A 7,920-nucleotide genomic window follows, 5' to 3' on the forward strand; every position below is an offset into this window, starting at 1 on the left:
ATAAAGAGGTTTAATGGAATCTCTATGGTCTCTAGATGAGCCTCAGAGTCCTTTGGTTCCTTAAAGAGAAACTCCTTGTTGATCACTGAACGTCCCAAGAGGTCTTCCTCACTGGGATTCACATCCTTCTCCTCTCTTTTGGGTTCGGCCATGATGGTCAATTCAATGGCCTTGCACTCTCCTTTTGGATTTTCTTCTGTATTGCTTGGGAGAGTACTAGGAGGGATTTCAGTGATCCTTTTACTCAGCTGGCCCACTTGTGCTTCCAAATTTCTAATGGAGGACCTTGTTTCATTTATGAAACTCACAGTGGCCTTAGATAGATCAGAGACTAAATTTGCTAAGCTAGATGGATTCTGCTCAGAATTCTCTGTCTGTTGCTGAGTGGATGATGGAAAAGGCTTGCTATTGCTAAACCTGTTTCTTCCACCATTATTAAAGCCTTGTTGAGGCTTTTGATCCTTCCATGAGAGATTTGGGTGATTTCTCCATGAGGGGTTATAGGTGTTTCCATATGATTCACCCATGTAATTCACCTCTGCTATTACAGGGTTCTTAGGATCATAAGCTTCTTCCTCAGAAGATGCCTCTTGAGTACTATTGGATGCAGCTTGCATTCTATTCAGATTCTGAGAAATCATATTGACTTGTTGAGTCAATATTTTATTCTGAGCCAATATGGCGTTCAGAGTATCAATTTCAAGAACTCTCTTCTTCTGAGGCGTCCCATTACTCACAGGATTCCTCTCAGAAGTGTAGATGAACTGGTTGTTAGCAACCATGTCAATGAGTTCTTGAGCTTCTGCAGGCGTTTTCTTTAGGTGAATGGATCCACCTGCAGAAGTATCCAGTGACATCTTAGCTAATTTAGACAGACCATCATAGAATATATCCAGGATGGTCCATTCTGAAAGCATGTCAAAAGGACACTTTTTGGTCAGTTGCTTGTATCTCTCCCAAACTTCATAGAGGGATTCACCTTCTTTCTGTCTGAAGGTTTGAACATCCACTCTAAGCTTGCTCAGCTTTTGAGGAGGAAAAAACTTGGCTAAGAAAGCCGTGACCAGCTTATCCCAATAGTTCAGGCTATCTTTGGGTTGAGAGTCCAACCACACTCTAGCTCTGTCTCTTACAGCAAAAGGGAAAAGCATGAGCCTGTAGACTTCAGAATCTACTCCATTAGTCTTAACAGTATCACATATCTGCAAGAATTCAATTAAGAACTGAAAAGGATCTTCAGATGGAAGTCCATAAAACTTGCAGTTTTGTTGCATCAGAGAAACTAATTGAGGTTTCAGCTCAAAATTGTTTGCTCCAATGGTAGGGATGGAGATGCTTCTTCCTTGTAAATTGGAATTAGGTGCAGTAAAGTCACCAAGCATCCTCCTTGCATTATTATTATTTTCGGCTGCCATCTCCTCTTCCTGTTCGAAAATTTCTGTAAGGTTATCTCTGGATTGTTGTATTTTAGCTTCTCTTAGTTTCCTCTTCAGAGTCCTTTCAGGTTCAGGGTCTGCTTCAACAAGAATGTTCTTGTCCTTGCTCCTGCTCATATGAAAAAGAGGAAACAGAAAAATAATAATAATAGGGATCCTTTTTGCCCAAGTATAGAGGTTCCCTTATGTGAGTAGAAAAAAAGAAGAAGAGAAAATCTGAACTCAGAGAGAGAGGGTTCGAATTTTTGGTGAGTGAGGGAGAGATGTTAGTAGATGAATAAATAAATAGAAGGAGATGAGAGAGAAGGATTTTCAAAAATTGTTTTTGAAAAATGGTTAGTGAATTTTCAAAAATTAAAATCAAAAATTAAAATAATTAGTTAATTAAAAAGAAATTTTGAAAAAGAGGGAAGGGATTTTCGAAAATTAGAGAGAGAGAGTTAGTTAGGTAGTTTTGAAAAAGATAAGAAACAAACAAAAAGTCAATTAGTTAGTTGAAAAAGATTTGAAAATCAATTTTGAAAAGATAAGAAGATAAGAAGTTAGAAAAGATATTTTGAAATCAAATTTTTGAAAAAGATAAGATAAAAAGATATGATTGAAATTAGTTTTGAAAAAGATTTGATTTTTTTAAAATCACAATTAATGACTTAATTCATAAGAAATCACAAGATATGATTCTAGAACTTAAAGCTTGAATCTTTCTTAACAGGCAAGTAACAAACTTGAAATTTTTGAATCAAAACATTAATTGTTGATATTATTTTTGAAAATTATGTGATAAAGATAAGAAAAAGATTTTTGAAAAAGATTTTTGAAATTTTCGAAAATAATAAAAAAGATATGATTTTTGAAAAAGATTTGAAAAAGATAAGATTTTTAAATTGAAAATTTGATTTGATTTATGATAAACAATTAATTTTAAAAACTTTTTGACTAAATCAAATCATATTTTCGAAAATTTTGAAAAGATTTTTTTTTTTTGAATTTTTTTGATTTTTTTTTTAATTTTTATGATGAGAGAGAAAAACATGAAAAATGATGTAATGCAGGAAAATTTTGGATCAAAGCATGTGATGAATGCAAGAACACTATGAATGTTAAGATGAACATCAAGAACATATTTTTGAAAAATTTTATATGCTAAGAAAACATGCAAGACATCAAACTTAGAAATCTTTCATGTTCAGACATTATGAATGCAATAATGCATATGAAAAACAAGAAAAGACACAAAACAAGAAAATATGAAGATCAAACAAGAAGACTTACCAAGAACAACTTGAAGACCATGAAGAACACCATGAATGCATGATTTTTTCGAAAAATGCAAGATGAACATGCAGTTGACACCAAACTTAAAAATTGACTCAAGACTCAAACAAGAAACACAAAAATAAATTTTGATTTTTATGATTTTCTAATTTTTTTGGATTTTTTTTTCGAAAATTATTTGTAAAAGAAAAAATAAGGATTCCAAAATTTTTAATATGAATTCCAGGAATCTTGCCATGTTAGTCTAAAGCTTCAGTCCAGGAATTAGACCTGGCTAACAAGCCAGCCAAGCTTTCAGTGAAAGCTCCGGTCCAAAACTAATGAAAACATCCCTAAAAGTTGAATTTTTAAGAATGAATTCTAGTGTTTCATGATGATTTGTTGAATCCTGGCTAGCTGTAAGCCATGTCTAATCTTTTGGACTGGGGTTTCAACTTATCATCACAAGAGCTTGTTGATCTTCACACACTTAGTTGCTCTATACATGGAAAGTATCAATATCTGCTGAAGCTTGGCTGGCCATTGGCCATGTCTAGTGTTTTGGACCGGAGCTTTCACTCAAAGCTTGGCTGGCTAGTGAGCCATGTCTAATTCCTGGACTGAAACTTTAGACTAACATGGCAAGATTCCTGGAATTCATATTAAAAATTTTGGAATCCTTATTTTTTCTTTTACAAATAATTTTCGAAAAAAAATCCAAAAAAATTAGAAAATCATAAAAATCAAAAATATTTTTTTTGTGTTTCTTGTTTGAGTCTTGAGTCAATTTTTAAGTTTGGTGTCAACTGCATGTTCATCTTGCATTTTTCGAAAAAATCATGCATTCATGGTGTTCTTCATGATCTTCAAGTTGTTCTTGGTAAGTCTTCTTGTTTGATCTTCATATTTTCTTGTTTCGTGTCTTTTCTTATTTTTCATATGCATTATTGCATTCATAATGTCTGAACATGAAAGATTCCTAAGTTTGGTGTCTTGCATGTTTTCTTAGCATATAAAATTTTTCAAAAATATGTTCTTGATGTTCATCTTGACATTCAAAGTGTTCTTGGTGTTCATCTTGACATTCATAGTGTTCTTGCATTCATCACATGCTTTGATCCAAAATTTTCCTGCATTGCATCATTTTTCATGTTTTTATCTCTCATCATAAAAATTCAAAAAAAAATAAAAAAAATTCAAAAATTAAAAAAAAAATATCTTTTCAAAATTTTTGAAAATATGATTTGATTTAGTCAAAAAGCTTTTAAAATTAATTGTTTATCATAAATCAAATCAAATTTTCAATTTAAAAATCTTATCTTTTTCAAATCTTTTTCAAAAATCATATCTTTTTCATTATTTTCTAAAATTTCAAAAATCTTTTTCAAAATATTTTTCAAAAATCTTTTTCTTATCTTTATCACATAATTTTCGAAAATAATATCAACAATTAATGTTTTGATTCAAAAATTTCAAGTTTGTTACTTGCCTATTAAGAAAGATTCAAACTTTAAGTTCTAGAATCATATCTTGTGATTTCTTATGAATCAAGTCATTAATTGTGATTTTAAAAAAATCAAATCTTTTTCAAAACTAATTTCAATCATATCTTTTCAAAATATCTTTTTATCTTATCTTTTTCAAAAATTTGATTTCAAAATATCTTTTCTAACTTCTTATCTTCTTATCTTTTCAAAATTGATTTTCAAATCTTTTTCAACTAACTAATTGACTTTTTGTTTGTTTCTTATCTTTTTCAAAACTACCTAACTAACTCTCTCTCTCTAATTTTCGAAAATCCCTTCCCTCTTTTTCAAAATTTCTTTTTAATTAACTAATTATTTTAATTTTTGAAAATTCACTAACCATTTTTCAAAAACAATTTTCGAAAATCCTTCTCTCTCATCTCCTTCTATTTATTTATTCATCTACTAACATCTCTCCCTCACTCACCAAAAATCCGAACCCTCTCTCTCTGAGTTCAGATTTTCTCTTCTTCTTTTCTTCTACTCACATAAGGGAACCTCTATACTTGGGCAAAAAGGATCCCTATTATTATTATTTTTCTGTTCCCTCTTTTTCATATGAGCAGGAGCAAGGACAAGAACATTCTTGTTGAAGCAGACCCTGAACCTGAAAGGACTCTGAAGAGAAAACTAAGAGAAGCTAAAATACAACAATCCAGAGATAACCTTACAGAAATTTTCGAACAGGAAGAGGAGATGGCAGCCGAAAATCATAATAATGCAAGGAGGATGCTTGGTGACTTTACTGCACCTAATTCCAATTTACATGGAAGAAGCATCTCCATCCCTACCATTGGAGCAAACAATTTTGAGCTGAAACCTCAATTAGTTTCTCTGATGCAACAAAACTGCAAGTTTCATGGACTTCCATCTAAAGATCCTTTTCAGTTCTTAACTGAATTCTTGCAGATATGTGATACTGTTAAGACTAATGGAGTAGATCCTGAAGTCTACAGGCTCATGCTTTTCCCTTTTGCTGTAAGAGACAGAGCTAGAGTGTGGTTGGACTCTCAACCCAAAGATAGCCTGAACTCTTGGGATAAGCTGGTCACGGCTTTCTTAGCCAAGTTCTTTCCTCCTCAAAAGCTGAGCAAGCTTAGAGTAGATGTTCAAACCTTCAGACAGAAAGAAGGTGAATCCCTCTATGAAGCTTGGGAGAGATACAAGCAACTGACCAAAAAGTGTCCTTCTGATATGCTTTCAGAATGGACCATCCTGGATATATTCTATGATGGTCTGTCTGAATTAGCTAAGATGTCATTGGATACTTCTGCAGGTGGATCCATTCACCTGCAGAAGCTCAAGAACTCATTGACATGGTTGCTAATAACCAGTTCATGTACACTTCTGAGAGGAATCCTGTGAGTAATGGGACACCTCAGAAGAAGAGAATTCTTGAAATTGATACTCTGAATGCCATATTGGCTCAGAATAAAATATTGACTCAGCAAGTCAATATGATTTCTTAGAGTCTGAATGGAATGCAAGCTGCATCCAACAGTACTCAAGAGGCATCTTCTGAGGAAGAAGCTTATGATCCTGAGAACCCTGCAATAGCAGAGGTGAATTACATGGGTGAACCATATGGAAACACCTATAACCCCTCATGGAGAAATCACCCAAATCTCTCATGGAAGGATCAAAAGCCTCAACAAGGCTTTAATAATGGTGGAAGAAATAGGTTTAGCAATAGCAAGCCTTTTCCATCATCCACTCAGCAACAAACAGAGAATTCTGAGCAGAATCCATCTAGCTTAGCAAATTTAGTCTCAGATCTATCTAAGGCCACTGTGAGTTTCATGAATGAAACAAGGTCCTCCATTAGAAATTTGGAAGCACAAGTGGGCCAGCTGAGTAAAAGGATCATTGAAATCCCTCCTAGTACTCTCCCAAGCAATACAGAAGAAAATCCAAAAGGAGAGTGCAAGGCCATTGAATTGACCATCATGGCCAAACCCACAAGAGAGGAGAAGGACGTGAATCCCAGTGAGGAAGACCTCTTGGGACATCCAGTGATCAACAAGGAGTTTCCCTTTGAGGAACCAAAGGACTCTGAAGCTCATCTAGAGACCATAGAGATTCCATTAAACCTCCTTATGCCATTCATGAGTTCTGATGAGTATTCTTCTTCTGAAGAGAATGAGGATGTCACTGAAGAACAAGTTGCCAAGTTCCTTGGTGCAATCATGAAGCTGAATGCCAATTTATTTGGTAATGAGACTTGGGGAGATGAACCTCCCCTGTTCACCAATGAACTAAATGCATTGGATCAACTGAGATTGCCTCAGAAGAAACAGGATCCTGGAAAGTTCCTAATACCTTGTACCATAGGCACCATGACCTTTGAGAAGGCTCTATGTGACCTGAGGCCAGGAATAAACCTCATGCCACTCTCTGTAATGGAGAAACTGGGAATCTTTGAGGTACAAGCTGCTAAAATCTCATTAGAGATGGCAGACAATTCCAGAAAATAGGCTTATGAACAAGTAGAGGACATATTAGTAAAGGTTGAAGGCCTTTACATCCCTGCTGATTTCATAAACCTTGATACTGGGAAGGATGAGGATGAATCCGTTATCCTTGGAAGACCCTTCCTAGCCACAGCAAGAGCTGTGATTGATGTTGACAGAGGAGAACTAGTCCTTCAATTGAATGAGGACTCCTTTGTGTTTAAAACTCAAGGTCATCCTTCTGTAAACATGGAAAAGAGGCACAGTAAGCTTCTCTCAAAACAGAGTCAACCAGAGCCCCCACAGTCAAACTCTAAGTTTGGTGTTGGGAGGCCACAACCAAACTCTAAGTTTGGTGTTGAACTCCCACATCCAAACTCTAAGCTTGGTGTTGGGAAGTCTCAACAATGCTCTGAACATCTGTGAGGCTCCATGAGAGCCCACTGTCAAGCTATTGACATTAAAGAAGCGCTTGTTGGGAGGCAACCCAATTTTTATTTATCTAATTCTATTTTTATTTTTATTGTTTCTTCATGTTTTATTAGGTTCATGATCATGTGGAGTCACAAAATAAATAGAAAAATTAGAAACGGAATCAAAAATAGCAGAAGAAAAATCACACCCTGGAGGAGGATCTTACTGGCGTTTAAACGCCAGTAAGGAGCATCTGTCTGGCGTTCAACGCCAGAACAGAGCATGTTTCTGACGCTGAACGCCAGAAACAAGCAGCATCCTGGCGTTCAGACGCCAGAAATGCACAGTGAGGAAAGCTGGCGCTGAACGGCAGAAACAAGCATCTGGCTGGCGTTCAACGCCAGAAATATGCTGCATCTGGGCACTGAACGCCCAGAACAAGCATCAATTCGGCGTTTAAACGCTAGAATTGTATGCAAAGGTGTTTTACATGCCCAATGGGTGCAGGGATGTAAATCCTTGACACCTCAGGATCTATGAATCTCACAGGATCCCCACCCACCTCACCCTCTCTCTCTCCATTCATGGTCATCCCTTCTGTTTTCCATTCACCACTCACATCCATACACACATCCCTCCATCTCCTCCATATCTTATTCTTCTTCTTTTGCTCGAGGGCGAGCAACATTCTAAGTTTGGTGTGGTAAAAGCATAAGCCTTTTGTTTTTCCATTACCATTAATGGTACCTAAGACCGGAGAAACCTCTAGAAAAGGGAAAGGGAAGACGAAGGCTTCCACCTCCGAGTCATGGGAGATGGAAAGATTCATCTCAAAGGTTC

At 35.7% G+C, this 7,920-nt stretch overlaps 2 non-coding genes across 2 annotated transcripts; one reads left to right on the forward strand and one right to left on the reverse strand.

The window, feature by feature from the left end:
• Nucleotides 1-911: 911 nt before the first annotated feature.
• LOC112774137 (small nucleolar RNA R71) lies at nt 912-1,019 on the forward strand. The gene has a single exon (XR_003188639.1). It is a non-coding gene; the product is annotated as a small nucleolar RNA R71 (small nucleolar RNA).
• A 4,289-nt stretch (nt 1,020-5,308) lies between these two features.
• LOC112774749 (small nucleolar RNA R71) lies at nt 5,309-5,416 on the reverse strand. Its single transcript, XR_003189212.1, has one exon. It is a non-coding gene; the product is annotated as a small nucleolar RNA R71 (small nucleolar RNA).
• Between the last annotated feature and the right edge of the window lie 2,504 nt (nt 5,417-7,920).

The sequence above is a fragment of the Arachis hypogaea genome, chromosome 18 (genome assembly GCF_003086295.3).
Source record: "Arachis hypogaea cultivar Tifrunner chromosome 18, arahy.Tifrunner.gnm2.J5K5, whole genome shotgun sequence".
NCBI lineage: Eukaryota > Viridiplantae > Streptophyta > Magnoliopsida > Fabales > Fabaceae > Arachis > Arachis hypogaea.